At 50.2% G+C, this 23,511-nt stretch overlaps 1 protein-coding gene across 2 annotated transcripts in view; it reads left to right on the top strand.

Annotated features, from left to right (window-relative positions):
• Positions 1 to 22,337, top strand: part of SOCS5 (suppressor of cytokine signaling 5) — a 114,970-nt gene extending 92,633 nt beyond the window's left edge. For both annotated transcript variants that reach the window (XM_082747009.1, XM_082747008.1), the window contains exons 3-4: positions 4,131 to 4,263; positions 21,690 to 22,337. The gene's annotated coding sequence lies outside the window, so the exon portion shown is untranslated. The remainder of the gene's footprint in view (positions 1 to 4,130; positions 4,264 to 21,689) is intronic.
• Positions 22,338 to 23,511: the final 1,174 nt, after the last annotated feature.

Here is a 23,511-nt window from a genome sequence, read left to right on the forward strand (position 1 = left end):
AGGCTTACGGTGAATGGTAGGCTATTGGTAGTTAAGTTTTGGGTCGTCAAAAGTTGTTTGTGAATTTTGACTGCATGGAGGGTTGGCATCTCTCACCCCACATTGTTCAAAGGTCTGTTATATCTGTGCCTCCTTCCTGTACGAGGAAGATGGAACAACATGGAGAACATGAGCCTCAATTCTTGTTTCGTAAACTTTCATCCAATAGCTGTTTGTTTTATCACCTTCATAAAGGTAGAATATTAGGTATTGGTAGTGAAAGAGGGCTAGTCAGGTGAGCCCAGTTGTGCTGCACCTGGTGTCCTTACCACTGGATGCAGCTTGGAGACCCCAGAGAAGATAGCACAGCACAGCATGACTGGTCTTTTAGGCAGGGGTTAGACTAGGGGGAAAAGTCATTATCCTCCTCTACCTCCTTGAAGGAGAACAAGGAGGTTTTTTTTTTTTTTTTAATTTTTTAAAAATAAACATATAATGTATTATTAGCCCCAGGGGTACAGGTCTGTGAATCGCCAGGTTTACATACTTCACAGCACTCACCATAGCACATACCCTCCCCAATGTCCATAACCTCAACCCCCTCTCCCCACCCCCCTCCTCCCAGCAACCCCCAGTTTGTTTTGTGAGATTAAGAGCCTCTTATGGTTTGTCTCTCTCCCGATCCCATCTTGTTTCATTTATTCTTTTCCTACCTCCCAAACCCCCAACGTTGCATCTCCATTTGAACAGGGAGAGTTTTAAGAAAGAAAGAACACATAGCCAACCTCTCATTCATAACAGGTTTTTTTGTTTTGTTTTGTTTTGTTTTTTTAATTCATGTTTCAAAATGTGAACCAGAAATCGTTTGAGACTTTGGGGAGGAACTGACTTTTGGGAGTAAATGATTTCCATAAGTATGATGTATTGAAGAATAAGAGATCAAACTCTTAAGATCTTCTGGATTCAGACTGGGCGTATGCAACTATTGAAGACCTGGATACAAATCATGACTCTTATTCTGGACTGGGAGAAAGACTCCAGAAGGCTGAGTAGCTGCCTTATCCAGAAAGAATATGATCATGAGGAAAATCAAGATTTTGGGGTTGGAAGGCACTCAAGAGATTGTCTTGTCCAACCACTGTCTTTGAGATGGAAAACAAGAAGTGTCACCATTTCTATCAACATTGTGCTGGAAGTCCTACCCATTTCAGTAAAAAAAGAAAAAAAAAAAAGTAAGGGCTAAGATTGAGAAAAACATAAACAAAACTTTGAATATGTACAAATAACATTATGTGAATAAAAACCCAAGGGTCTACTAATATTACTTGACTAATAAGAGAGTTTTGCAAGATTGCTGGGTATAAAAGAAACATACCTAAAATGAGTTTTTTTTCAATACATGGACAATAAACATGAGACAATGAAATTTTTTAAAAAGTGATCATTTACACTTTCATCAAAAATGAGGTATTTATGACTGAGTCTAATAAAATGTTAGACTTTAGGAAAATTATGAATTAAGCAGAAATTTCATTTCCAAACTCATTGAAGATTATTACAAACACAAATAAAGTACCCTTTTAAAAGTGTCCCAAATTGAATCAAAGGCACATCATCGAAGTAAAATACTTGTGACATTAATAATCCATTTAGGTTGTATTTTCCATTATTCCAATATTCCATTATTCCACTATTTAAACATCTTTTTTAAAGATATGAAATAATGTGGTTTGTTTGTTTGAGTACAACCACAGTTATAAAGTAGAGGCACTTAAGACAAAGACCAAATCTGCTTCATAAACAGGATGAGGCAATCTAAATCACCACACAACATGAATCTTCCAAACAAGTTTGCTAAGAAACAGCTCCCATACTTAGTGTTACAAGTAAAACAATCTTCTCATTTAGAAAAATCACGACATCATTTGATTAATAAAGCCTATTCTTCCCCCAGTTTTCAACTTGCTTATTTTCATTTAGAAACTGTTATATTCAAAAGAAAAGAACAAGTTTTGTTATGGGATAAAATCTTAGGAACAACTAAAGAAATACTCAATTTTTAAATAAAGATTTATTTATTTGTTTGAGAGAGAGAGAGAGAGAGCACAAGAGAGCAGACTTGGAGCTAGAAATCAGGACCATGAGATCAGGACCTGAGCCAAAATCAAGTCAGACACTTAACGGACTGCACCACCCAGTGCCCCCAAATACTCAAATTTTTAACAAAAAGGTTTCCCTTCCCAAAATGTAAGCACCAGTAAATAAAATAATTTATACATCCAGTAAATAAAACAATTTCTATTCCAAGTATAGAAACACAGTAATTTGCTTATGAAAGAGGTGTTGTGTATTTGGTGGTAACATTCTTGTTGGTTTTAAACATAAAAGCACTTTACCAAAAGAATGAGGCCATTATTATTTAAAGTCTCCTCCTTCACCCAGTTTCCTTATTTGAATAGAAACTCATGAACTTCAGTAGAATTTTGGCTCTAGGACCAGGCCACAAGAAAGGTGTGAAATATCTAAAAGTCATTTGGCTGGAGAAGCATTTTCTTGAGACTTGGAGGCAGTCAGTCATTCACCGCTTTACACTTAAAAGCATGCCTCAGCGAACTTCTTTCCAGCCTTTAGGATAAAGGATCCTTTAGGATAAAGGACCTCCCAGGATCTGGGCCCCTGGAGGTGCTGCTTCCTACCTACCTACCTAGTTCTTATGGTTGTCTACCTACCAGCAAGCATTCCGCATACAGCACTGTTGAAGCTCTGCAGCTGCCTGCCAGACCTTGACCCTCTCCACACTGGCCTCCAGCTGGAGCGGCTCCATAAAGTGCTGTGGGGCATTCACGTTGGCCCCAGAAGACATGGCAGCAGTATGGGGCTCCAAGGGCCTGTAGGCTAGACTAATATAAAAAAAAAAAAAATATTAAACTTTATTGAGAGACATTAAGGGATGCTGTAAGGAATGCAGAGGTATACTATCTTCATGAATGGATGAGTTGCAGTATAAAGATGTCCTTTCCCACAAATTTATATGTGGGTTCAATGCATTCCAATCAAAGTCCCAACCCATGATTGCATGTAGGATTTGGTAGACTTGTTGTCAAATTCAGAGGAGAGTGCAATAAGAAGAAGAAAAACAAAGTGAAGGAATTGTCCTACCAGGAATTACGACTTACCATAAAGTTATAGTAATTCAGATACTGTGTCATCATAGGCGTAGAGAAATAGATCAGTGAAACCTAAGAGAGAGCCCGTGAACAGATTCACGTGTATAGGGATGCTTGACATATGATAGAGGTTGGATTACAGAGCACTGGGGAAAAAGAAAAAGACTTTTTAAAAATGATGCTGCAATAAAAGAGTGGAGGAGGTTTTGCCTGGATGGCTTAGTCAGTTAAGCATCTGCCTTTAGCTCAGGTCATGATCCCAGGATTCTGGGATTGAGCCCCACATTGAGCTCCTTGCTCCTTCCTCTCCCTCTGCCTACTGCTCCCCCTGATCGTGCTCAGATAAATAAATAAATAAATAAACAAATAAACAAATAAATAAATAAAATCTTAGAAAATAGGGGCACCTGGGCGGCTCAGTTGGTTAAGCATCTGCCTTCAGCTCGGGTCAGGATCCCAGGGTCCTGGGATCCAGCCCTGCATCAGGCTCTCTGCACAGCTGGGACTCTGCTTCTCCCTCACCCTCTCCCTCTGTGATCTCTCTCACGTTTGCTTTCTCTCAAATAAGTAAGTAAGTAAATAAATAAATAAATAATTTTTTAAAAACCTTACAGAATAAATAAAATGAAAAGTTTAACAAGAATGAGTCATTAAAAAGAACAATGAATTTTAAAAAGAGTGGTTAGGAAATGTGTTATAAAGGAAGTAAGTCCCTTGTAGGTTCTTTACTGATCACTCCAACACGCATGGACATTGCACTTGGGGATGCATATGAAATGAAAGGATTTATTATACTTGCATCCTAGAAGAAGGCAGCAGGGCAGGCTACACAAAGTCAATTATATCTCAATTGAGAAAAAAAGAATGCGTACAGTAAGTGTTTATTTACCGCGCATAAAGATCAGCTACACAACTAGCTTAAACTGTATGAAATGGCTATCATCCGACCATTTTGTCTCTTACGTCTTTCCCTAATATTTTCAGGGTGCGTACAGAGAGGTAAAACCATCAAGGAAAGCAAGGTAATGGTGACCAGAAAAGTCCGAATCACGTCACCTCTGTGGAGAAGGGAGGGAGATTTCATCGGGAGACGTGTGGAGCGGGGGATGCTTCACAGGTAAGTGACTACTTCTTGATCTCATGGGCAGTTGCAGAGATACTTTCTTTATAGGTACTCTTTAAACTCCGAATAAGTTTTGCGCATTTACAAAACAGTATTTTCTTTTGAAAAGTAGATGCCAGATCTGCATCAGGGCTCTGTCGCTGACCAAGTCCTGTATCTCCCAGTGGGGGCGCAGAGTGCAGGGTGGCTACTGCTGGAAGCCGGGAGCCACACCCCCCGCACTCCCCTCTGTTACAGGTGACCTGTAACAGTCACCTGGCGTGGTTGATTTTGTCTTGTTTTGTTTTTCCTGGATAACGATTGCTAACACCCTTATTATTCCATTTATCATGATAGATTCTAATAATTGTTTATGTGTGCTTACCCTACAGAAAGTGTGCCCCTTGAGGGCAAGGCCTGAGCTCTTTCTGTTGACCCCTTAAGAGCAGAGTGCCTGGCACACTCTAGATACTCAATTAAAAGTCCCTGAAAGGGCAGACTCTAGATGAATGGACGGACGGACAGAACCGACAGACAGATGGACAGAGCTCTTACTGGTCATAGGTCTTTGATGGGATTTTATTTGCAGGACGAGTGGAGAGATTTTTTAAACCAAACGTGGGGAATAGAGGGGGTTTGTATGTGTAAATGTGCTGGTGTGGTAAAACCGTCGAGAGCGTACTTAGTGATGTAGTGAGGGGGACAGTGCGTGCTGTATTCTGAATCCTCAGTTCTGTGCCCATCGAATTAGGCTGCTGGGACTCGCCCCCCCCCCCCCCACAGGGCCTGCTGCTTCCTTGCACAGCTCTGGGGCAATTACTCACTTGTGTTTGGGGGAAATAGGAGTTGCAGACTGGTGCAATGAGGAAGCTCAGAACTGGCCTTTGCTGGGGAGGCCTGGAGGGTCGGCGCCAGGAGGGCCCAGGAGGGGAATGGTGGGAAGTTGCCCCCCACCTCCACCACCAAGGGCTGGTCCTTCGCATGCCTGCCTTGCCCCCTCAGTCTTAGAGGTTGGGCACTTAAATGATGAGTTTTGGGGGACATGTTCCTTTCTCGTTCTCTTTCTTTCCTTTTTCTCTTCCTTCTTGCCTGCTTTCCTCTCTTCTGCCCTTCTGTCTTTTCTCTCTTCCTCTTTCCCTTCTTTGCTTCTCTGTTGTCCCCTCCCCCTTTCTCTGGCTCTCCCTCTCCCTCCCAACCCCTTCACCGGGCAGTCTTTCTAGTCCTCTGTTTCTATCTCTGTCAGTCAGATGGACCCAGTGGTGAAGAAACCCAAACACACCGTTCGCTGTTCTCCCCTCTCCTCCACAGGAGACCGACTCAGACTGCAGTTCTTAGGAGGCTGAATTGCCTCAGGGCCCTTCCCCCTGGGTACTCTCCACCTCCCTCCCCTGCAGGCCTTGGACCCCTCTGGGTGGCCTGGAACCTGCTCCACCAGGCAACCATGAAGCCCCCAGGGACTGGCCCAGGGCCCCTTCCCAAGGCCAGAGCAGAGGCCATCTCTTACTTCTAAATGTATCCACCCTTAACTCCAAGAGTGAACGTCCCTGCCCACCCCCACCCCCCCGCCTGCCTTTCTGGACCCCATAATAGAAACGAACACAGAGTTTGGCTGCCCTTCTTTTCACCCCAAAGAAGGGCTGCTTTTGCAATAAGGGCATTAGAATATTGTCGTCTGCCAGGAACGCATAGACCTTTTTTCTCCAGTGCCTGCTCTGGGCTGATCTGGTCTGATTGACAGGAGAGGTAGACGTGACAGCGATGGAAGGAGGAGGGCGGGAAGGGGACTGGAGAGGTGGAGTCTGCGAGGGTAGAGGGAAGCAGACGGAGAAGGAAAGATCAAGTTCCAGCATTTTCAAATTGGTGGAGGGCATAGAAGACCCTCTAGCAGGCTGCCCCAACACACATACCACCCATATTTCAGAGGAGGAACCTGAGGTCTTAGAGACAAAAAGAGACTTGCTCTCATCCTGCAATGGTCATCGGCAGAGTCTGGACCAGCAGGCGGGTCTCTTGACTCAGATCCCAGCCCAGCACCGCCCCTCGGCCTGACTCAAGGCAGAGAAAATTGACTGTCTTGGCAGCAAAATGAAACCTTTTGATTTACGAGGAATTCTGAGATATCTTCCAGTTGACAGTCTTTGGAGAATTGCACAAGCCCACACGTTTGTGGAGGCAGCATTTAATGAAACGAACACATGAGTTATTCATTTTTCATTAAGGATGACATGCGGGGAGAGTCCATGTCTAAGGAGGAAAAATGGGTCCTGGCCTGGGGCCCCACAGTCCCAGGTCCCAGGGAGCGCTTATCTCAAGACACAGGGAAGGGCAGGAGGTGGAGGAGTAAACACCTTCCAGACACTTACTGTCATGTTCATTGGCTCGTGCAATTCTCATAGGGATCCAGAGCTAGGTACCGTTGTCCTAGCATTGCAGATGAGAAAATTGAAGCTCAGAGGCGGCAAGTAATAAGTCCAGTGTCACCCAGCTAGTGAGAAACAGAGCCAAAATTGAAATCCCAGGCTGCTTTGGCTCAGCTTCGACAAGCTGTCTGTGCAGGAATGGGAAGACAGCTGTGCAGCCTGGGGTCCAGTTGTGCAGACACTTGCTTTGGGTGGATGCTCCAAGGACAGAGGAGCCCTGGGGCCTGGCAAGGGCAACCGTGAGCATTAGTGGTCAGCCAGGCCCAGCTGAATGGTGGCCGAGACTGTGAAGTCCAAGGACCAGCTGGGACATGACAGTGATCCCCCACAGGCTTTGGTCTTGTTGCTTTCCAGCTTGGAAGCCTCGGAGCAACCTGTGTCAGGAAGCCCAGTCGACCCCATCTCAGAAGCAGGCATGACCAGCGTGGGCCTTGGAGCCAGAGAGACCCCATTTGGAATCCTGAGCTTGCCGCTCATTAACCATCAGGCCCTGAAATACGGCCTCAATCGCTCTGAAGCCTCAGTTTCTATACCAGCAATAGATGCACACAGCACTTACCTCTTGGCATTGTCACGGAGTTTGAAAAGAATATTATTAATAATAATGATGCTGGTATGGTTACCAATAGCAACTGTTTAATAGCAATGACAATTAACATATTGAGTGCATTTTATGTGCCCTGTGTTACTAACTAAAAGTGAATCTTCAGTCCAATGCTCTGAAGTGTAGCATTATGAGCTCCATTTTCCCTATGAAGAAACAAGCTCAGAGAAGTTGTTTCCTTGCCCAAACCACTTAGTTAGCAAAAGAACATGGTCAGAATTTGAACCCAGGTCTCTGTGTATCCCCAGCCCATGAACACGACTATCTTTATAGGCAAGGTAAGTAGCACATGGTAAGCATTCAACAAATGGGAGTTCCAGTCCCTTCTTTATGCCCTAAAAACCCAGATTCCCACAGTGCCCACCAGTATTTGCTTTAGGGCTTGCTTGCCTGCGTGGAGTTTTCTGGAAGTCAAGAGAAAGCTAAGGAGGCGGGTGGAGGAGGGGGCACCACTCACTGCAGGCTCCCCTCCCTTCCCTGGCTTCCTTGTGGGGTTTGGCAAAAGCTGCTTCACTGAGGCCTCCTGTGTTGCTGGAAACAATGCTAGTTTATTTTGGCACTGTGAAGAGGGCCCAAGTCCACCCCCTGGACACTTCTGTGGGAAGAGGACCTAGAGAATGTGGCCCAGGCCCTATCAGGGCCTGCTGGCTGCCCAGCACATCGCGGGCACAGTTACAGCTGTCACGTGTAGCTCAGAAAGGGAAACGAGGTCCGCGCTTTCTTCCCTGCCCCCTCCAGAGCCCCCTCCACAAGGATGTCAATCCAAGGACCCGGTGCTTCGCCCTGCCCGCTCCTAGCACATCCCTATCAGCACTGCAGGCACCTGGTGGCTTCTGCACCTGGGTCGCTGGGTGCCTGGGGCCAGTGTGCCGATTAAAGCGGAGGCCACCCAGAGTTGCAGGAGACCATCATTGGCCCCCAGGGCCAGCCCCCAATGGCTTAAGTCCACAGTCAGCCAGCCCGGGGCCAAGCAAGGAGTGCTTTTGCATCTGTTAGCTTCTATTTCCAACTCCTCACACCAGCTTCCCCAAGGAGGGCCTCACTTCCCTGTTTCACAAACCCAGGGCTGGAGGCTCAGGGAGCCATGAGGCAGTTGGGTTAAGCTCAGGAAGCGAGGAGGTCAGGGTGGAAGCAGGTTGTGGCCCTCCAGCTCCAACATGGCTGGGTCTGTCCCAGCAGGGGGATGTGGGGAGCATCCCTTCTGCAGCACTCTCAATAGAAGTTTCGCCCAGGCGTTGTCTGAGCTCCCCTAGTGTTCCCTGGGAAAGCCACATCTTTAGGCTTTCCAGGGTTGAGCTAAAAACTCCTTCCCTGTCACTTTCCCACAGGCCCCCAAAATCCTCAGTCTGACTCCAGGTAAAGGGAGGAAATCCAGACCTCCACCCTGGGCCATACTTGTTCTTCAGAAATGGGAAGATGGCCCCAGATGACCCTCGATCATCCATATTCTTGCCCTCAGGCTGGTGTGGCTATGGGTACGGTGTGGGTGCTCTCCCAAGGATCCGGATCCCTATCCAGCACCCTGGCCCTGTGAGGCTTCTCTTGCCCTCACTTGTGAATGCTGCCCTGGGCTCCGGGTGGAAAGTACGGGAGGCTTAGGGTGAACGGTTCAGCCAGGGGAGCCCACCAGGCAGGCCACCAGGCAAGAGGGGTCGGATAGGGACTCGTACTTGGCCCAAAGCACTGAAAAGTCCCAGCAACTGAGGAAGACACCAAGGTACTGAGCTGGTGGTGCCCTGTGGGTGGGAAAGGCCTTTGGGCCACAGGGGCAAACTGAGGTTCCCTCTCCCCACCCACATATCTACATCCCACACACCCCCCCAGCTTGGCAGCCCAGGGCTGGGTGGGGGGCGGGGGCTCTGATTTGCCAGCAGTAATGGCACAGATGACAGTTTTCAGGGCTCCTCCTCCACATGAGCCCCTTGATCCCACAACAACTACTAGAAGGAGGTGGGTGGGAAAGCTTCGTCTTAGGTTACAGGTGAAGCAGGATCCGAGAGCCCAGAAGGGTAAAGGGAGGCCTGAATCTGGGCTCCTGGCTCCCAAGCACAGCAGAGCTGTCTGCTCAGCCCTGTCCCCCTCTTCCTCTGTGACTCTGGGAAGATGGGTCTGGGGACAGCTGCACGGCACAGATGGAAATAAGCAAGCCCAGTCAAAGGGCCATGAGCAAAGTGACTGATGGGTTGCTTGATCAAATCATCGAGACTTCACCTCCCACAGGCCCCGTCAGGATCTTTTCGAATTTCTTTGCTGGAATAATAAAGCCCTGGTGAACAGGGGAAGCAGCCCAGGTCAGCCTAGCTCAGCCCACCTTCCTCCCAGTGCCCTCAGAACAGGAGGAGAGCAGATCTGCACTCTAGTTCCTGCTCAGGTCCAGGCTGAAACAAGGCCGTTCCTATTTAAAGCCACACCTCGTTCATCACTTCAGCGCCCACCAACAATTAAATCTAATTCAATCAAGCACTGATAACTAATTGAAACCAGGCCTCACAAATGGGCTTGTCAGTGGCTATTTAAAACCGTTCCCTAGCCTCCAGGGCCTTTTGGAAGTGGGACTATTGGTGCTGCCCAGAGCAAAGATCTGCGGGGCAGGCTGGACTGGGGGTATAGAACCTGGGGGGAAAACCTGGTTTTAAGTTATACACAGGGCCAGGTCTAGGGCTTCTGAGTTGGAGCCACCCCTGCCAACTGGGCTGGGCTGGCTCTCTGGGGGGAAGAGGGTCGACTTCTGGGAGGGACACCTGGAGGAGGGAGTAGGGGAAGCAAAGAAAAAGCAAAAGTCCACCCCAGAGGTCATATGAGCCCCAAACGGACATGCTCCCGGTATTTGGTTTGGCTTGATTCTGGCCCCGATGACACTGTGGCACCTAGGGAGTAGAAAAAGCATCAAAACTCGGGTTTGAACCCGGACTCTGCAATCAACTACCCAGTCCTGTGACCTTGGCCGGCTCTTGGAGTTTCTTGGCCTCACTGTCTTTACCAGCATAACCAGGATAACCAAAATCTCTCCCCAGACCCACCCCCTCCAACCTGGGTTGTTGAGAGCCCTCAAATCTGGCCGCCAGTAAAAACAGTGGGAAGACGAGCAGTCCTAAGACAAAGGAGCTCCGCTGTAGAGTAAACTCGAGCTTGCACTGGGTCTGGTTCGGCGAAACATGGTGGATTCCAACGCGTGGTCCTGAGTGATACTTGCTGTTCTCGTGTCTCTAGAGCTGCAGGGCCATGCAGCAGATGACCAGGTATCGATGATGACCCCTTCAGGCCAAAGATCAGGCTGGTGTACTTAGGGAGGTCTTCCTAGAGGTGGTGGGCTTGAGGCGAGCTTTAAAGGGTGGGCAAGACTCAAGAAAGCTGAGAACTTGAGGGAAGCCAAAGAGCTGGCAGCGAGCTCTCTCAGTGATTTCCCATTTAATCCTCCCAAGCACCCTGATTTTCTAGGATAGGGATGCTGAAAGTCTAAGTGACGGGCTCCTGAGAGATTAAGGCAACCAGATGTTATCTTGGACCTCCTGATGCCGGCTGCCAGGGTCCCACTCTGACCGCACTGACACCACCCCCGCCCTCCATGAGCAGAGGATACCAGGGTAGAAAGGCAGAAAGACCCCCAGCAGGGCTCTTCCGTCTGGGATTCCTACTGCAAATCCTTCTCAAGGACAGAAAGTACAAAAGATATGGTTTGAAGGCAAAGAGCTTTGGGGAGAAATTGGGGATGGGGTGCGGTATCAGGAGGGGCTGAGGAGCATGGGTTACTGAGCCGCCCATCCCGGCCCTGCAGGGAACCGGGGCAGCCCGAACAGGGGGATAGGGGGCTTGCGGGTCTCCAAGTTCTCGTGTGTGGGAGGAAAAAATCTCTTTTCTGGGGCCTCCAGGGTTGAGAAGGAGTGAGATCATGTCTGGGGAGGGAGGGGGCAAGGACACAGGATATGAGTGTGCTCCCAGGGGAGCACGGGGGAGCTGAGGAGCAGGGCCTTGAGAATGGCTACTTCCCTCGCCAAAGTCCCCCATGGTCTCTGCCCCTCCCTTCCTCCCTCCCTCCCTTGGCCGTAAGTCAGGACCGTCTGACTCTTGTAAGATTCTCCAGGGGTCTCACACACCCCACTGGACTGCAAACCCCTCCTGGGCAGGTCCATGGCACCAAACTGAAGTGAAAAGCTCAGGGTCAAGAGTAGCGCAGCCTTGACCCCCACACCTGCCACTTATTAGCTTTGTGATTTTTAAGCCTGTCCCTTAACCTACTTGAGATTCTTCTATGCAAGGTAAAAACAGGACCTCTCCCATGTGGCTGTCCTGAAAATTAAATGAGTTAATCAGAGTAAGTGCTTACCAAAAATACCTTCCCTTGGTATTCCCAGAGCAAAGTCCCCATCTCCGCATGTAGCAGGGGCTTGGGCAATCAGCTGATGGCAAGCTCAGGACAGCAGCCGCCCCAGCGGGATTGGGCTGGGATTGGAGGGAACGCTCCTGTGATGGCAAATGAAGGGCAGATTCTTCTCCGGGCAGTTTCTTTCCTGTGACACGTCAGGAACACGGCAGCCCCCTGTGTCAGCTCACCCTGAGGGAACGCCCCCATCTCCTGCAGAAACCCCAGTCTCTGTGGGGTCTTCTTCCAGAGTCTTGGCCATGCCTAGTGGCAGGGGTGGGACGAGGAGATGGGGAACAGCTGAAGCTTAGCTGGCAAGGGCTGGGATGGATGCTAGCTCCCGGCAGGGGACAAAGGGAGGAGAAAGGACCCCCTAACTCACGACCCTGCAGAGGCTGTTTGAGGAATAAAGAGGATACCATGTATCGCTCTCGAGACCAGTGCCTCAAACTTTCTGTGAAGGACCCAAATTTGTAAACATTCAATCGGCCACAGACCAATGCTTTTGTAATATACAGCAAAAAAGGACTTACTAGAAGAGAGGATCACACACTTAGATTTTGTGGCAACATCAAATTGCCCTAAGAACTTGTGCTTATTCTCCATCTCTAGGCTTCTCTCCTCCGCATCCAGTGACAGCTTGCACAGGCGGCTAGCCCTCCTCCTCGACTGGATGGGAAGCGGGTGCCTGACAGCCCCTCACCCGCTGTTTGGAACCCTCCGCACCCCGCCACCCCCAGGCCTTCCCTGGTCACCTGTGGCCATAAACCTCTGTCTTTCTGGGACAGTCGCAATTATACATATTCTGTCTTGGGGCGATGTGATCCGACATGTTTTTAACATCTGCCGTACGATAGATGTGAGAAGGCGAGCATAAATTCTGACTTTGATGCAAAGGAGGTGAACCGGGGTCCCGGGGGCGTGAAGCCCTTCCTGGGGCGGGTGTGGACACAGTGTCTGTCTACTGGGGAACAGCGTTAACAGCAGCTGCTGTGTTTCAGAGCACCTTCCATCTGCCAGACCCCGAGCTCCAAGGGCAGTATCTGCTTTTTCCTGACAATTCCACCAGGTAGACATAATTGTGTCTGAATTAAAATGAGACTTCTCAGCTCGATGAGTCCCTAGGAGCTATGCAGGGGCAGCGCAGCCCGGAGGGTTTACAGCAGCCCGCCCTCGGGCTATACCCGAGCTGCCCGGCACCTGCAGGGGCTCGGTAGCCCTGCAGCTTCTCCAGCTTCATGTGCTAGCTCCTGATGTGAGAAACCTGGCTGGTCCCCGGGGATCCCAGGTGACTGTGATGCTCAGGGGCCCCCGGCACCACTTTTCTCAAAGACACTGAGGCCTGGGGTTGGCAGAGAAACTGGAGAGACTCCACGGGACACGGCCCTTACAAATAAAGAAGACTTTTTAACAACAAGAGAACATACTTCTGTTACATCAAGGGTACAAAGCTTTTAAGAAAATTTATATTTAGTTCTACCTCAACTATGTAACCGGAAAAAAAAAATTAAAAAAAAAAAAAAAGATTGGAAGGAAAATTCCAAAATGTTGATGATCTCCAATGAAGGGATTATATATGATCTTTCTACTTTTCTACATTGAGCACGCATTACCTTTATAAATAGAAAAGCAGTAAGCCCTGTTTTTTTTTTTTCCCAGATTTCATTTATCTACTTGACAGAGAGAGATCACAAGCAGGCATAGAGGCAGGCAGAGAGAGAGAGAGAGAGAGAGAGAGAGAGAGGAGGAAGCAGGCTCCCCACTGAGCAGAGTGCCCAATGCGGGACTTGATCCCAGGACCCTGAGATCATGTCCCGAGCCGAAGGCAGCGGCTTAACCCACTGAGCCACCCAGGCGCCCAGTAAGCCCTGTTTTTAAAAGAGAAAACTCCCATCATCTAGGCTACCCTAAGCGTGGGTCAACTTTTGCCATTCTGGGGCTAGGCAGAAATTACTGGGGTTTTGTTTTCTTCCTTGGGAGGGCAGGAAGTCATTATTTCCCACTGGGTTTCATGCTAGAATTAGGAGGCTGAGAAAAATTCTGGCTGAAGAATCAAGAAAGGTATAAAAACTGAAGACATGTTAGGTCATTTGTGAGGGACCTCTGCCTGTCTCCACAGGCCTCCCCTCCTCCTCCACCACCTGTTCTGGGAGTTGCTTCTGGAAAATACCATCATGCCTCTCGCCTTTGCCCCCACTGTCCTGTCAACCTGGAAAGCTCATCCCTATCCCTGCCCCACCCTTGCCACTCACTTTAACATCTTCAGGCATTGTCTTAGGTGTTCATGTTCCATGAAGAGCTTCCTTGACCTCCAAAACTGAGTAAGGGCCCCATGAGCACCCAGACACCCTAACCTCCCCTATCAGTGTATGTACCACATTTGATTGTGATTCTGGCTTACTTCTGTGCTTCCCTACCTGCCTCTAAATGCGCCATGTGGGGGCCCCTGTGTGGCTCAGATGATTAAGCCGTTTGCCTTTGGCTCAGTTTGGGATCGAGTCCCATGTCAGGTTCTGGACTCAGCGGGGAGCCTGCTTCTCCCTCTCCCTCTGCCCTTCCTCTCTGCTAATACCATGAGCTCTCTCAAAAATCTTTAAAATAAAAGCTCTATGGGTTGGGCTCTATATCCCCAGCCTGGCACAGAGTAGGCTCTCAATAAATGAAGGAACCCTGTGTCAAGGTCCTAATGACTGGGGGAGGGGGTACCTCCAGGCAGCTCTTGGTACCTGTCTCTCCCAGAGTCCCTTGGAGGATATTGGCCACAAACAGTTCTTTCTACACAAAGTTCAGCAAAGCCACGTCCTCAACTTGCTGCACAGACTGGCCTAGGGATTGAGACCACAGCCCAGACAGGTGGGAGGGAGGCCAGCCTCGGCTCTGATGGCTCACCCAGTGCGTCCATGCGACCAGGGACCCAAGCGGGGGACTTGCTTCAGGTTGGTGGCTAGAGGGCCAATCGCATAGCTTTGGGGGAAGAGGGTCCTAGAGGCTGCTGAGTCTCATGGAGGCTTCCCGGGAAGATGGCCGGCCAGCCCAGTCCTGAAGCTGTTGGCAGCAGAGGCCCTTCCACCTTCCCACACCTCAGGACTGAGGGCATCTCCATCCGTCTCTTTGGAGCAAACGGAAGAGCCTGCCTCACAGGAGAGAGCAGCCACCCATGCTGTCTCTGTCCTCTGGCTGCTCCCTGGCCACCGTCTGGCCACTCTGCCCGGGAGGGGGTGGGCATCCCTCTTGAGTGGGGGCGGGTGTGGTTCCCTGACCCGGCCCAGCTGGTCATAGGCAGGAGACAACCTGCATCCGCTGTGCCAAACCCAGATGGGCACATTTGCAGTTGGTTGATGAGTTTGGAGCCCTGCTGTCCTGTCTCTCCAGTCTCCCTGGGGCTTGGGGGACGAGGAAAATGTGAAGCCCCTCCTCACACCCTCTCTTGACAGAAGGGGGAAGCATTTGGCTCAGAGGCGCTCTGGGGGGGTGGAAGGAGCTGCTCCAGGGAGACCGGGAAAACAAACATGTTGCTGATGCTGTGGGAATCGTGCTGGGAGCAGGGGTCCCGAGAGGGCGGGGGGCTGGGGTTGGGGGGGGCGCTGCTTCCAGGGTATAGAGGGACCGACCCACACTTGTCCACAGACAGCCTCTTTCCCAGGCCCACGCTTGGCTGGCTGGAGTTGTGTGAGTTCAGTCTGGTCCCCCCCACACCCTCCCTACCCTTTGGACACTTTCTCCTCACTTCCCTTCCGCCTCTTCAGGGAACCGGTGCCCTCGGACTTCTGGAAACCACATGTTCCCTGCCCTGAAGGATAACTAAGATTTAAAATATTCCCATCCCACATCAAACCATGTGTCACGGCGCTGTGGCTGCCCCAGAGCCTCCAGCCCAGCACAGCAGCTGACACACACACCCACACTGAGGAACTGAGGTGGCTCGGGAGAAGGGCCAGGAAGGGGGCAGCAATGTCAAAGAGTAGCCCCAGGAAAACAAGGCTTTTCACCAAATAAACCAATCCCTTAGCCTGGGATGGGCCCGTCTAGTCAGGGACACAGAATGAGAGCTCCACTCAGGGGACCACCTTCTCTGCCAAAACAGGGCGGGCTTGCTTGGGTGGGAAGCTGGGGAGGGTGGACACGCGGTCAGTGTGGCACAGGCCACCTCCCCCACCTTATGGAAGATGAGCTGCCTTGTCACAGCGGAGGACGGCAGCCCTGAGCTGGGAGCCCAGGCTCCTCTCGGTTCTAGCCTGGGGTGAATCTTGTGGCAACTCACCCAGAGAACCTCAGTTTCCCTGTTGGTAAAATGGGAATAATCCTGCCTATATCGCAGGCTGAGATAAGACCTGAAAAATGCAGGCAAGTTAGATGGGTGAACAGAGCATCAAAAGGTGGCTAAAGAAAATGTGGTATAGGGGCACACGGGTGGCTCAGTTGATGAAGCATCTAACTCTTGGTTTCGGCTTAGGTCATGATCTCTGGTTTGTGAGATGGAGCCTTGCGTTGTACTCCATGCTGAGCAAGGAGTTTGCTTAAGATCCTCTCTGTCGTCTTCAGCCCCTTTCCACCCTCTCTTGCTAAAAAAATAAATAAATAAAAAAAAAAATATATATATATATATACACACACACACACACACTCGTGGTATATGTATACAATCAAATACTAGCCTGCTAGCCATTAAATAATGAAATTCTTCCTTTCATGACAATATGGATGGACCTAGAGAGTACTATGCTAAGTGAAGTAAGTGAAGTAAGTCAGAGAGAGAAAGATACCCTATGATCTCACTTATATGTGGAATCCAAAAACAAAACAAAACAAAACAAAACCAGAAGCAGACTCCTATATACAGAGGACACACTGGCAGTTGCCGGAGAGGATGGGGTTGGGGAATAGGTGAGGAGGTGAAGGGGATTCTTCAGAAGTACAAATTTCGGGGCACCTGGGTTAAAGCCTCTGCTTTCTGCTCAGGTCATGATCCCAGAGTCCTGGGATCGAGTCCCGCATCGGGCTCTCTGCTCAGCGGGGAGCCTGCTTCCTCCTCTCTCTCTGCCTGCCTCTCTGCCTACTTGTGATCTCTGTCTGTCAAATAAATAAATAAAATCTTAAAAAAAAAAAGTACAAATTTCTAAGGGTAGGGTGGACAAGCGAGCTGCCTTGTCACAGCGGAGGAGGGCAGCCCTGAGGCTGGCTCAACATGCGACTCTTTAGGTCAGGGTTGTGAGTTCCAGCCCCACATTGGACATGCAGCCTACTTAAAAAATAAAAAAGTTCCTTTTATAGGGGTGCCTGGGTGGCTCAGTTGGTTGGGCCGCTGCCTTTAGCTCAGGTCATGATCCCAGGGTCCTGGGATGGAGTCCCGCATCGTGCTCCTTATCCAGCAGGGAGCCTGCTTCTCTCTCTGCCTCTGCCTGCTTGTGCTCTCTCTATGACAGATAAATAAAATCTTAAAAAAAAAAAAAAAGTTCCTGTTATAAAACCAGTCATGGGATGAAAAGTACAACACAGGGCATGTAGTCAACAATGTACTGTTCCATGGGGACCTTGAGTACAAGGAAGGAGGGCTGTTGAATCACAATGTTGCCCTGCACCAAGCTAATACAACCTTGCTGTCAACTACACTTCAGTGACATATAAGCAGACACACAAACATGACGGTTTGGCTGTGTGGCCTTGGGCAGGCTCCTGCCCCCTTCTGTGTCCTGAAGGGGGACCAGCCAATCTGGAATGCCTCTTGCCATTCTTGTCTCGCCCATCGCTCTGTTTTTGAAGAAAAACGCTGCTGTCTTCACCTTCTTAAGGGATCTTTTCCAAGGACATGCTGCCAGCTGCTTCTACATTGTTGCTCATGACACTCAGAGCCCCTGCCCAGGGCCTTTGTCTGGACACAAACATTTCTGAGGAAATGCAGGGAGCCCTGGGCAGAGGGAGCGAGGCAGGTCCTGCCCTCTGCTGCCCCCTATAGGCTCAGTGTGGTCTGTTGCCTCCCCCTCCTGTACACCCTGTCCCTAGTTGGGTTGTCCTTCCCTGGTCTCTGAGATCCCTGACCGTTAGCTCCTTGTACCCAACACACACATCCAGGCTGTCCCCTGCCCTGCTGGCCACTCTGGCCAAACCTGGTCTTGGGTCCTGAACCCAACTCCTAAGGTCTGGAGCTTCCCCATGGGTGCGGGGAGAGGCCCATGGAATTCTTTTCTAGGAAAGCTGCCTCACTTCCTGCCAGGGTCAGACAGGGCCCTAGCTTGCTGGGATTTGCTCTCAGGGAAAGGGCTGGCTGTGCTCTGAGATGGGCATGATTCACAACCATCTAGTTCAAGAAGACCACGCTCTCCGGAAGGGAGGACAACTTGTGGCTAATCATCTGAATGTGGGATGTTCTTTATCTCTACATCTCCTCCTTCAGCCCTGGATTTTGATTCCCTCCCAGCACTGCCACAGCCTGCTGCTGTCCCGTGAGCCCTGGGACGAACAGGGGACCCTAGAGGTCACCATCCCAACCCCCAGCCTACAGGCCTGGCCACCCTGGACCCATCTGATCAACAGCCCTCCTCACTCGGCTCCGTAGGCCCTGGTACCCAATCTGGAGGTGAGGGGTTGGACTAGAGAGAAGGTAACCAGGCCAGACCCAGGGGAGACCCTGGGCCCAGTGAGCTGCGCAGCACAGACCGGGGTTCCACTTTCTCTCTCTCCTGGGTTTGGCTGGGGTAGGAAAGGGCCCTCAGTCTGTCTCCCCTCCCTCGGGGCTTCTTCCCTGTCCTCAGCTTTATCTTCTAACACACCCCATTTCCCACACATCTCTCAGGATCTTGACCACTTTGTCCTCTGATTTCTCTCTCCAACTCCCTCTGCTCCAGTGTCTTTCTTTGCCTGTCCCCATCTCCGTGTCTTCGCATCTTCCTCCCCCCTGTTCCCCACTTTCCCCTCAGAATCTCTGACCTGGTTGGTGCTTCTCTCTGGCCATTTCTCTAACTCTCCTTTCCCTCCAGTCCTGCCCTCTGCACTCATCACTACATGTTTCGTAACCTACTTTGCAGAAATCTCATGAAGGGGGAAAAAAAAAAGGTAGTTTGTTTCCATCAGTGTAATGAAGCCCTGGTAGCCTTCAGATGGGGCTGCAGGGCCTCTCCGCCCCCCCCCCCCGCCCCTCCGTCCCCTGTCCCCCACCCCCACCCCGCCGAGGCAGCCTCCCTCCCTGCACATCAGCAGGAGGAAGCGGCTCCCATCAGGCCAGACAGAAATAAGACCACCATGATCGGTGCCCAGGGCCCCAACCAAGATGGGGGCCGAGCAGGACCTTACAGGGCCCAGGGCAGATTTCTAACAGCCGCAAGGTGTTTGTTATGGATTCAGTGTCTGGGTTCCTTCACATATGTTTGCATTCCTTCTTTTACTGGAACCCTGACACCGCCCCCTCACCCCCTGGAACAGGTTCTGGAGGTGGGGCCTTTGGAGGTTATTAGGTTCAGGTAGTGTTCTTGTAAGAAGAGGAGAGCCCAGAGTTTTCTCCCTCTCTCTCTGCCATGTGAGGACACAGCAAGAAGGTGGCCATCTGCAAGCCAGGAGCAGGCTGTCACAGAATAAATCAGCCAGCATCCAGATCTCAGATTCCCCACCTCCAGAGCTGTGAGAGATCAGTGTCTGTTGTTCAAGCTCCCAGACTAGGGGATTCTGTTATGACCGCTCTACCGGACTAAAACGCTCTTCCATCTCTGTGGAGAGCCTGGTCAGACCTCCAGGCCCAAGCTGGACCAAGGCTGGCCCAACCCGGCACTTTCTACCCTCACTTTCAGCTTTTGTCGCCTCTGGTTTCTGCCACAGGAGCTCCCCCAGCCCCATGGCTGGCCCTCCTGAGAGCTGGCACCCAACCCACGAGCCTGCATGGGCCCTGGGGGCCCATACTTGACCCCTGGCTAGCCCAGGACACTGATCACTGTGCTCCTTGATGGGGAAAAGCAGGGCAACAGGCACTAGGACAATCCAGGCCCACTCTCCCAGCATTCTCCCCCTCGCTGTCTTACATTCCAGGAGCCTCTCTGTGCCCTTCTCTGTCCCACTAAAGGCTCCTGTCCCACTGGTTGCCTGCATGCCCTCCACTTTCCACTGCATCTCATACCTGCACAGGGGCACTGCGAGTGGGGAGCTGCCGGGGAAGGGGGTGTGGAGTGCAAATTCTTCCTCCATTTCAAGGCTGAACCTATGTTATCATGACAGTGGCTCTTGGTTTTGGGGTTGTTTTTTTTTTTTTTTTTAAGATTTTACTTATTTATTTGTCAGAGAGCGCGCACAAGCAGGGGGAGTGGCAGGCAGAGGGAGAAGCAGACTCCCGGCTGAACAGGAAGCCTGATATGCGGGCATCGATCCCAGGACCCCGGGATCATGGCCCGAGCCAAAGGCAGACACTTAATGACTGAGCCCCCCAGGTGCCCCAATGGCTATTGTATTTGAACATCTACAGTGTATAAGGGCTCCCTCCTGCCGCATTTCATTGAATCCTCACAATAGGATGGTCTCAGTGCCTGTTTTACAGAGGAGGAAACCAAGGCTCTGGGGGTGGCCCCCTGCTCTGGGGCTGGGAAAAGCTAGCTAACTCCTGACACCTGGCCCCTGCTTGATCGAGGGTACCCTACTAACCCATAGGTACACCTTTGTGCCTTCCTGCCTTTGAGCCCTTGTGTGGCCATTCTCCCATTAGAAATGTCCTTAGCCGTTCTTTCTGCTCATTTAAATCCTACCCGACGTTTGCAGCCCGGCTTGTGCCCTCCTGCCACTGGAAAGCCTTCCAGCACCAGGAGACAACAAGCCTACTTACCATGTTGCCCATGGAAGCAACACCACAGAGCTTCACAGCTGTGGCAGAGCCTGCTACTTGTCCCTCAACATTCATCCCCCATTATTCCTCAGGAATGGAGCCCCTGAATTTTAGTGGGATACGTGACTGCCTAGATAAAAGCCCGTGTTTCCTGGGCTCCATGAGGTTAGATGTAGTCAAGTTCTAGCTGATGGAGTACAAGCAGAGTGGCCTTTATGGCTTAGGGGAAGGACTCACATTCACTTTTCTGACCTCCTTTCGTACTTCCTGCCAGCTGGAATGTGAACACAATGTCTGGAGCTCGAGCAGCCATCTTAGACCTTAGAGGTGGATACCATGTGTAAGGCTGGCACGGCATCATGACCAACGTAACCTGAGAACCGGATGGTCCTGCTGCTGTATCACCATCCCCTGGGCACTTAACTTCCACACTTCCTTAATCTGAGGCAGTAATCAGTTCACATCCCATTGAGGCCATTGTTTGGGAGGTCATACCACTTGGTACCAAAACCACCACCAAGTAAATGCTCATGGAGTAGGATGAGTCAGGATTTTTAAAGCTGGGTTTTGACTTAGTTTTCACAGAAACCTTAAAGCTGGGTGCTAATACTGATTAATTTGAGCTTCAGCTCCCAAATGAGTTTTGTTCATTCCACGTCATTTGTTGATTCCTCCCACACGCTAGACACTGGCCAAGGCCTTGAGGATTCAGCAGTAAGATAAACTCCTTGTCTTTCAAACATTGACAGTCTAGTGGGGGGAAACAAGCAAATAGAAATAACTGTGCAACGTGATGGCAATAACACTGTATCTCATTTTAAGATGCCATCAATTGTAAGATACACCGTTTTTTATGTGCCATCAAGAAAAATAATACTGCCATGAAACTGAGACACGATGTCTTAATAATAGTCCCATGCGACACATGAACCAGTCACACCAACCTCTCCTTACTTTGAAATTGTTTATCATCTACCCTAAAGGATTTCAGTTTCTCTGGGCTCCAGTTGCCTCGCTTCCTATGTGACAGCCCGTCTTCTAGATGTATCTCAGTAATAAAATATAGCTCAGCTTGAACCGTTGGTAGCTTCCTGTCCTCTCCCAGAAAGCACTTGGCTGTTGCTTCAGAGGGAGCACAGACGGTGGTTGTTCCTCTGATGATGTATATCTGCTTCATTAATATCAAATTTATGCCCTGCCACTGTGTTTCGTATCTTTCTTCCTACTCAACAACTTTTTCATTTCTCTGTTGAATCATAGCATCCTTGAAGGCAGTTTGGATGGCAGTTTAAACTCAACAAATAAAATACCCAAGAATGCACGAAACTCTACCAAAGACCTACGACCCGGTTTACGCTCATGCCCTCGGTAACATGGACATGGGACCGCCGCCTGAAAAGCAGCGATCCTAAGACCCTTGACTGTAAGCACAGCTGGGTCTCAGGGATGTGAAGATGGAAGAAAATAAATTAAAAACAAAAATGTATGTTCTGCGGAGCCTAGAGGAGAGAGGAATGGGGAATCGTTGCTCAGTGTGCGTCGGGCTGCCTTCTGGGGTGATGAAAATGTTCCAGTGCTAGGTAATGTGGATGGCTGCACACACAGTGCATGTATTAAATGCTGCTGGATTGTACATTTGAAAAATGACTAAAATGGCAAATTTTATTTTATGCATATTTTACTGTAATTTTTTATGTCTTAGGGACACCTGGGTGGCTCAGTTGGTTAAGCATCTGCCTTCTGCTTAGGCCATGATCCCAGAGTCCTGGGATTGAGCCCCACAATGGGCTCCCTGCTCGGCAGGGAGGCTTCTTCTCCCTCTACCTGCCACTTCCCCAGCTTGTGCTCTCTCTCTCTGACAAATAAAACCTTTAAAAAATAATAAACAAAAGTATGTCTTAGATTTGACAATGGTAGCAGCCTTATTCAAAACTAAGTTTCAAGCTCCATCTTAAGTACATGACATCCAGAATCCTCTGCGATCCCAGCAACAGCCCTCTACCACAGCTAATCACTGGCACTGCTATCTGTTGACCGTGCGTGGCCCATCAATGGCTCAGTGAGGACATCACAGTCCCCAGTCCACTCGTCAGTCCCTTGTAAGGGCCCCATCACTCAGGCTGTCCTGCCTTCACGCTTGTTCTGAAGATGCACACATGTTCCCATCCAAATGTCATGCAGGTTTCCCTTTTGCTCACGGGTGATTTCATTCATGAGAAGCCCCGGGTCTGGGGCTGGCCAACCACGGCCCTCTGGCCAGCAGCCTGTTTCTGCACACAGAGTGTCACCAGACAAAAGGACCCCTACTCATTTATGGAAGGTCTGGGGCTGCTCTCAGACCATGACCGCAGAGCTGGATTGCAGCCGCAGAGGCTGTGCGGCTCTGCAAAGCTGAAAGCATTCTCTGGCCCTTTAAGAAGAAGTTTGCAGAGCCCTGTGTTGAGTGACCCCAGAAAACTGTACCCTGCTGAGCCAAGCTGTGCAAACAAAACACATGTACTCCCCACTCTCCTGGAGGAGAGATGGTCAATGACCAGACAGATACAATGTGGCATGAGAGAGAGGACCGCTGGGCACAGAGTCCCCAGGAGGGCCGATGGGATCAAGAAAGGCTTCGCCAGGTACAGAACCACCCTCGCTGCCGGGCTCCACAGTTAGGCGAGAGGACAGAGGCCCAGAGGCAAGGCAAGCCCCCAGAGTCCATTCCCTACCTCTGTCCCCACCTGTGGCTGCATTTCTCTGTGGCTCTGTCTCTGATTCAGGGGTATCAGCCATCACTTTTGGGTCCTGGGGCAAAGTTCAACCACAACAGACACTTTCCACTCTGTTCCATGAGAGACATCCATGCATCTTCTTCCCAGAGGATTCAGGGATGTCAGGCTGATCTCAGCATAGCAACCTCTCCCTTGGTTCGTCCACTGGGCAACTGGCCAACCATCTCTAGACAAGTGGGAGTCAAGTACCAGTCCACCACCCCAAGGGCAGGAATCCCATCTTCATCTCCCTGAGAAGCTCCAACAAAGTCCCCTTTTGGGTTTAATGTGAGAGGCAGGTACTTTCCTCACAGAGGAGGAAACTGGCG

Source organism: Mustela nivalis (genome assembly GCF_964662115.1).
Source record: "Mustela nivalis genome assembly, chromosome: 8".
NCBI lineage: Eukaryota > Metazoa > Chordata > Mammalia > Carnivora > Mustelidae > Mustela > Mustela nivalis.